This window comes from Bufo gargarizans, chromosome 7 (assembly GCF_014858855.1).
Source record: "Bufo gargarizans isolate SCDJY-AF-19 chromosome 7, ASM1485885v1, whole genome shotgun sequence".
Classification (NCBI taxonomy): domain Eukaryota; kingdom Metazoa; phylum Chordata; class Amphibia; order Anura; family Bufonidae; genus Bufo; species Bufo gargarizans.
Window position 1 is genome coordinate 39,065,391 of NC_058086.1, and position 8,439 is coordinate 39,073,829.

Below are 8,439 nucleotides of genomic sequence, written 5' to 3' on the forward strand. Positions count from 1 at the left end.
CAAGCATCAGTGTAAAGACATTTGTCAGTGAGCGGCTCCCCCCTTGTCCCGGTGACACAGCCCTCCCCTGACTCACAATCCTCTCCCAGTGTCAGCTCCGCTACCAGCTGAGTAACTCCACACGCCGCCTGCTGCTGCTGCTGCTGCTGCCAGGGTGGCTGCGCTGTCTTCATCCAAACAATGTGACTGCCTACAAAGGCTCAGGCTGCAATGCAAGCAGCTGAACTGAATGATCACACATGCACCCCAGACACCAGGATGCGCCAGGTCCCTGCGAGCTCCTCCAAGTTCCTACCCTCGCTTGTCAAGACGATTAGAAGCCAGCCAGGAGTAATCCTCCTACATGTCCCCATTTCACTAAGGATGGCTAATGTGCCTTTTGCCTGCCCTTAGCTGGGTTCACCGCTGAGCCTGGAAGGAGCTGCAGCCACAGGAATGTCACCTGCGCTGGAGTCAGCGCTGCAATTTTAGGTTTAATTAGGGCTTCCGATTAGAATGTGGTTTGATGATATTAATCTATCGAGTCCCTTCGCTGCTTCTCAAGGAGCAATTATCCCATCGTGAAGGAGCTCTAACGTGCTTCATTCCTGTTGCTTAGGCTACATGCACACGACCGTGTGCCCCCAGTGGCCGTATTGCGGCCCACATACAGCGGGTCCGCAATACACGGGCACCGGCCGTGTGCATTACGCATCACGGATTGCCGACCCATTCACCTGAATAGGTCCGCAATCACGGAGATGCGGAACGGAGTCACGGATCAGAACCCCAAGTGCTTCCGTTGTGTTTGTGGCCGTGCCTCCGCACCGCTAAAAAGTAGCGCGTGCACTACTTTTCTGCGGTGCGGACTGTCGGATGTGGATCGCGGACCCCATTCAAGTGAATGGGTCCGCGATCCGCATGCGGCTGCCCGACGGTCTGTGCAAATTGCAGTCCGCAGCACGGTCCCCTTACGTTCGTGTGCATGTAGCCTTACGTGGCGCTGACGTATTCTGTAGCACTGTACAGGGACTGTCACCATTCACATTAGTCCCTGAGCTCACACTCTAATCTCCATATCTGTAGAACACACATACAGATCATTCAGCTGTTCATTAGTTGCATCTGTTTGTAGAAATATAGTCTACACAAGGCTATGCCTAGACCTGTGATGGCTATCCTCCGGAACTCCAGCTGTGGTAAAACTACGAATCCCAAGATGTACACTTGCTTGGCTGTTCTCAGAACGCCATAGAAATGAATGGAGCATGCTGGGAGTCGTAGTTTCGGAAGTTAGACATCACTAGCCTACACTTTACTGTCACACTACAAAAGAAAAAAAAATGAAAAAAAATCACTTAAAGGGGTTCCCCAAGACTATAAACAGATTTCCAAAAACAGCACCACACCCGTCCACAGGTAGTGTATGGCATTACTGCTCAGCCACATTGACATCAATGGAGCTGAGCTGCAATACCAGGCACAAACCATGTGGTGCTGTTTTTGGAAGAAGGAAGCCATCTTTGTTTAGTAGTGGAGCACCCCTTTAATATAAAAAATGAAAATCAGACATCATATAGTACATGACAATCTCTTTCTAACAAAGCTAGAACCAGCCCTGTACCTCACATGGATCCAGAGATCTCCCCAATCATTGCTCTATTTGCTCTGCTACATTTATTTCAAGCAGGCATCCGAGGGGGTGTGTCTTTTCTCAGGGGGTGTGTCCTTTCTCAGGGAGTGTGTCCTTTCACATTACTCAATGCATTCCCTATGGGCAGCGATTTTTATTTTTTTGGTAGTGTCACAAAGCCGAGGTGTAGGGCTCATGCACACAAACGTATTTTCTTTCCGTGTTCGTTCTGTTTTTTTTTTTTGCAAACCATTCATTTAAAAAAAAAAAAACTTAGGGCACTCCGTGTGCATTCCGTTTCCGTTCCGCAAAAAAATATAACATGTCCTATAATTGTTCGCATTACGGACAAGGATAGGACTGTTCTATTAGGGGACAGCTGTTCCGCTCTGCAAAATACTGAATGCACACGGACGTCATCCGTATTTTTTGCAGATCCGTTTTTTGCGGACCGCAAAATACATACGGTCGTGTGCATGAGGCCTTAGGGTGTCTTCACACATGGAAAAAATCATACATGTGACACAAAGAGAGCAATGCATGCTTGGCACCCATCAGCCAAGAGACAGGGATCCCTGCAAGAAAAAGTAAGTGAACCCAGTGGAATTAGCTGGATTTCGACAACGATTTCCAATAAAGCGCGGTTTGATTGTTGAAGTGGTTTTCCAGGACTTCAGTATTGATGACCTTTCCTCAGATATTTGGTGGTCGGACACCTAGCAGCCGGGCCAATCAGCTGCTAGCAGGAGCAGCGACCACCAAATCCTACACGGTATATGGAGCAGGACGCAGGCAGCTCTGTGCACAGAGCATAGTGGCCGCGCTGGGGTACTGCAGCTCCAATGCCATTCTAGTGAGCTAAAGGTGCATGTAGAAGGGGTTATGTGACGCTTTCCTTCCCGACAGGCGGGTGCTTGGGCAGTGGAGGCGAAGCGTTCACCTCCACAGTGTGAGGACGAGGGATTGCTATTGCTGGTGATCAGCCAATTTCTGCAGTTATGGAAGCTGGGGGCAACCACACAGTTCTCCTTCAAATTAATGGCTGACCGTGTAATATTTGGTCATGCAGACTCCTCCAGAGCAAGACAAGATCTGAACCATACTTCAATAGAGGGGGTAGAGATAAGTGGCTGCCCACTTGTTTTGCTTATCTCTTGGCGAAGCAAATCATATCACTAGTAAAAACTCAACCCGATCCTCGTTTACCATGAAGATGGAGGGCGTATGTCAGAGGATCCTGTTGAAAACAATGGGATCTGCAGACATAGGTCTATGGCTAGCCTTTGGATAGAAGGGCACAGGGGCAGATTGGGACTGAACATTTAGCAGCAACTGTCTAGGGCAATATTCTGCAAACTGTGACTCCCATCATGCACGGACAGCCTATAGCATGCTGGCATTTCTCCTCCTCATTGTCTGTACCTGCTAAGGTTACATCAACCACTGGAGAAGATGGCCATCGAAGAGTCTTCATCCACTTTCCTGAGAGATGAGAGCGGTGCAAGATCAGTACTTCTAGAAAGATAAGAAAGAAGAAGTGTCTCCATCAAGAGATGCTATACCGCCATCTGGTGCCAGCTGAAAAATCAAAAATTACCACAAATTTCCCAACTCTAAGTTTCTTCTCTTAATATATGAATACACAGCATAAACTCTGTGCACCCTTGCTGCTATCTCTGCAAGTCCCTCTTTCTCCTGCTTGAACCAGGAGAGATGGATACAGTCAGGTCCATAAATATTGGGAAAGCGACACAATTCTAACATTTCTGGCTGTATTCACCACCACAATGGATTTAAAATGAAACAAACAAGATGTGCTTTACCTGCAGACTGTCAGCTTTAATTTGAGGTATTTACATCTAAATCAGGTGAACGGTGCAGGAATTACAGCAGTTTGCATATGTGCCTTCCACTTGTTAAGGGACCAAAAGTAATGGGACAATTGTCTTCTCGGCTGTTCCATGGCCAGGTGTGTGTTATCCCCTCATTATCCCAATTACAATGAGCAGATAAAAGGTCCAGAGGTCATTTCCAGTCTGCTATTTGCATTTGGAATCTGTTGCTGTCAACTCTCAAGATGAGATCCAAAGAGCTGTCACTATCAGTGAAGCCATCATCAGGCTGAAAAACACAACAAACCCATCAGAGAGATAGCAAAAACATTAGGCCTGGCCAAAACAACTGTTTGGAACATTCTTAAAAAGAAGGAACGCACCGGTGAGCTCAGCAACACCAAAAGACCCAGAAGACCACGGAAAACAACTGTGGTGGATGACTGAAGAATTCTTTCCCTGGTGAAGAAAACGCCCTTCACAACAGTTGGCCAGATCAAGAGCACTCTCCAGGAGGTAGGTGTATGTGTGTCATAGTCAACAATCAAGAGAAGACTTCACCAGAGAGAATACAGAGGGTTCACCACAAGATGTAAACCATTGGTGAGCCTCAAAAACAGGAAGGCCAGATTAGAGTTTGCCAAACGACATCTAAAAAAGCCTTCACAGTTCTGGAACAACATCCTATGGACAGATGAGACCAAGATCAACTTGTACCAGAGTGATGGGAAGAGAAGAGTATGGAGAGGAAAGGAGCTGCTCATGATCCTAAGCATACCACCTCATCAGTGAAGCATGGTGGTGGTAGTGTCATGGCGTGGGCATGTATGGCTGCCAATGGAACTGCTTCTCTTGTATTTATTGATGATGTGACTGCTGACAAAAGCAGCAGGATGAATTCTGAAGTGTTTCGGGGAATATTATCTGCTCATATTCAGCCAAATGCTTCAGAACTCACTGGACGGCGCCTCACAGTGCAGATGGACAATGACCCAAAGCATACTGCAAAAGCATCCAAAGAGATTTTTAAGGGAAAGAAGTGAAATGTTCTGCAATGGCCAAGTCAATTGCCGGACCTGAATCCGATTAGCAAGTGAAATGCACGCTCAAAGACAAAACTGATGGGAAAATGCCCCAAAAACAAGCAGGAACTGAAGACAGTTGCAGTAGAGGCCTGGCAGAGCATCACCAGGGATAAAACCCAGCGTCTGGTGATGTCTATGCGTTCCAGACTTCAGGCTGTAATTGACTGCAAAGGATTTGCAACCAAGTATTAAAAAGTGAAAGTTTGATTTATGATTATTATTCTGTCCCATCACTTTTGGTCCCTTAACAAGTGGGAGGCACAGATGCAAACGGCTGTAATTCCTGCACCGTTCTCCTGATTTGGATGTAAATACCCTCAGATTACAGCTGACAGTCTGCAGGTAAAGGACATCTTGTTTGTTTCATTTCAAATCCATTGTGGTGGTGTATAGAGCCAAAAATGTTAGAATTGTGTCGATGTCCGAATATTTATGGACCTGACATTATATAATTATATATATATATATATAGTGGTAATGTGAATAGTGATGTGTACAGTGAAACCCTGGAAGGGGTGTATATCTCACCTAGGTAAGATAAGTAAAGTCCAGGAAGATGGCACTTCCTTCAGCAAACCTAGTTGCTGAAGCTATTCTCTTTATTTATTCAGGGTTGGATTTTATTGGATTGGGATAGTGGGACCTCCCAATGCAGCCCCTCATTCCAGGGCATGTTTTCCTTTCACCTTAGGTGATGGCAGGTGAGGCCTGCTGTAATCAGGCGGACATAAAGCACCTCCCAGTGTGTCAGTCTGAGGAGGGAGAGCGAGACTGTTCTGTGAAGCAGAGACTCTATGCGTGGTCTCCGTCAGGAGGACTGAGGGGCCACAAGGCTTTGAATAGCCTGAAGTTTGGGGGACCTAGAGAACGAGGGTTGCACGGCCACAGTCACGAGGACTACTGGGCCACACTCCCCCAAAAGGTACTCGTATAGTTACAGCCTGGAAGCTGCTGGATTAATGTTGAGGAAAGCCACATGCGATGTCCATGTGTGAACTGTGCTCTACTAGTGAGGTAGGGACGTATTTTGTTTAGGTAGTGCCTAGACGGGCAGGAGTTTTTTTTTTGTATTCTAAGTATTGGCGGTGCGGGAACCTCACCCCACCCATTGATTTATAACTGGACTATCCTGTATGAAAAGAGTGCCAAAATAAATGCACAGCTTGGACATGAAAATCCGTTGTCTGGCGAGATATCTGAGTGTGACCCCCTGAAAAGAGACGATCCCATAGAAAAAAAATATATATACAGTATATATTCTGCTCTGTGTCTCTGCTATTCTTACAGTGTATGATCCTTCTGTATCCCCCGTGCGGTGAATAACTAACCAGCTGCTGGCAGATACAGGAGTGCGGACAGTCAGCGATCGCTATTGTCAGTAAGTACACAATCCGGGGAGAAGCTGTTCTAATATACAGACGTGGACAAAATTGTTGGTACCCTTTGGTCAATGAAAGAAAAAGTCACAATGGTCACAGAAATAACTTTAATCTGACAAAAGTAATAATAAATTAAAATTCTATAAATGTTAACCAATGAAAGTCAGACATTGTTTTTCAACCATGCTTCAACAGAATTATGTAAAAAAATAAACTCATGAAACAGGCATGGACAAAAATGATGGTACCCCTAGAAAACACAGAACATAATGTGACCAAAGGGACATGTTAATTCAAGGTGTGTCCACTAATTAGCATCACAGGTGTCTACAACCTTGTAATCAGCCATTGGGCCTATATATATGGCTCCAGGTAATCACTGTGTTGTTTGGTGATATGGTGTGTACCACACTCGACATGGACCAGAGGAAGCAAAGGAAAGAGCTGTCTCAAGAGATCAGAAAGAAAATTATAGACAAGCATGTTAAAGGTAAAGGCTATAAGACCATCTCCAAGCAACTAGATGTTCCTGTGAGTACAGTTGCACATATTATTCATAAGTTTAAGATCCATGGGACTGTAGCCAACCTCCCTGGACGTGGCCGCAGGAGGAAAATTGATGACAAATCTAAGAGACGGATAATCCGAATGGTAACAAAAGAGCCTAGAAAGACTTCTAAAGAGATTCAAGGTGAACTTCATGCTCAAGGAACATCAGTGTCAGATCGCACCATCCGTCGTTGTTTGAGCCAAAGTGGACTACATGGGAGACGACCAAGGAGGACACCATTGTTGAAAACGAATCATAAAAAAGCAAGACTGGAATATGCCAAACTACATGTTGACAAGCCACAAAGCTTCTGGGAGAATGTCCTGTGGACAGATGAGACAAAAATCGAAGTTTTTGCCAAGGCACATCAGCTGTATGTTCACAGACGAAAAAATGAAGCATATCAAGAAAAGAACACTGTCCCTACTGTGAAACATGGAGGAGGCTCTGTTATGTTCTGGGGCTGCTTTGCTGCGTCTGGCACAGGGTGTCTTGAATCTGTGCAGGGTACAATGAAATCTCAAGACTATCAAGGAATTCTAGAGAGAAATGTACTAGCCAGTGTCAGAAAGCTTGGTCTCAGTCGCAGGTCATGGGTCTTGCAACAGGACAATGACCCAAAACACACCGCTAAAAACACCCAAGAATGGCTAAGAGGAAAAAATTGGACTATTCTAAAGTGGCCTTCTATGAGCCCTGACCTCAATCCTATTGAGCATCTTTGGAAGGAGCTGAAACATGCAGTCTGGAAAAGGCACCCTTCAAACCGGACACAACTGGAGCAGTTTGCTCATGAGGAGTGGGCCAAAATACCTGCTGAGAGGTGCAGATGTCTCATTGACAGTTACAGGAAGCGTTTGATTGCAGTGATTGCCTCAAAAGGTTGCGCAACAAAATATTAAGTTAGGGGTACCATCATTTTTGTCCATGCCTGTTTCATGAGTTTATTTTTTTACATAATTCTGTTGAAGCATGGTTGAAAAACAATGTCTGACTTTCATTGGTTAACATTTATAGAATTTTAATTTATTATTACTTTTGTCAGATTAAAGTTATTTCTGTGACCATTGTGACTTTTTCTTTCATTGACCAAAGGGTACCAACAATTTTGTCCACGTCTGTATATATATATATATATATATATACACACACACACACAGTAGAACAGCTTCTCCCCGCCTCTATACTTACTGACAATAGCGAGCGCTGACTGTCCGCACTCCTGTATCTGCCAGCAGCTGGTTAGTTATTCACCGCGCAGGGGATGCAAAAGAATCATACACTCAGTGCTCACCATACTGACAGTGTAAAAACAGCAGAGAGACAGGGCAGAACATATATATTACAGTATATTGTCAGTTCTGCCGATATATATGAGGAAGCAGTGGCTTCAGAGCCCAGTGTCATCACAGTTCAGCGCTGCGCTGATGGATACTCCTTAGCAACGCTCATTCAGAAAGCGCTGCTAAGGGACACATCAGAGGCAGCTTTTTTCATACAAATGTACACATCTATATACAGGTCCTTCTCAAAAAATTTGTATATTGTGATAAAGTTCATTATTTTCTGTAATGTACTGATAAACATTAGACTTTCATATATTTTAGATTCATTACACACCAACTGAAGTAGTTCAAGCTTTTTATTGTTTTAATATTGATGATTTTGGCATACAGCTCATGAAAACCCAAAATTCCCATCTCAAAAAATTAGCATATTTCATCCGACCAATAAAAGAAAAGTGTTTTTAATACAAAAAAAGTCAACCTTCAAATAATGATGTTCAGTTCTGCACTCAATACTTGGTCGGGAATCCTTTTGCAGAAATGACTGCTTCAATGCGGCGTGGCATGGAGGCAATCAGCCTGTGGCACTGCTGAGGTGTTATGGAGGCCCAGGAGGCTTCAATGCGGCGTGGCATGGAGGCAATCAGCCTGTGGCACTGCTGAGGTGTTATGGAGGCCCAGGATGCTTCGATAGC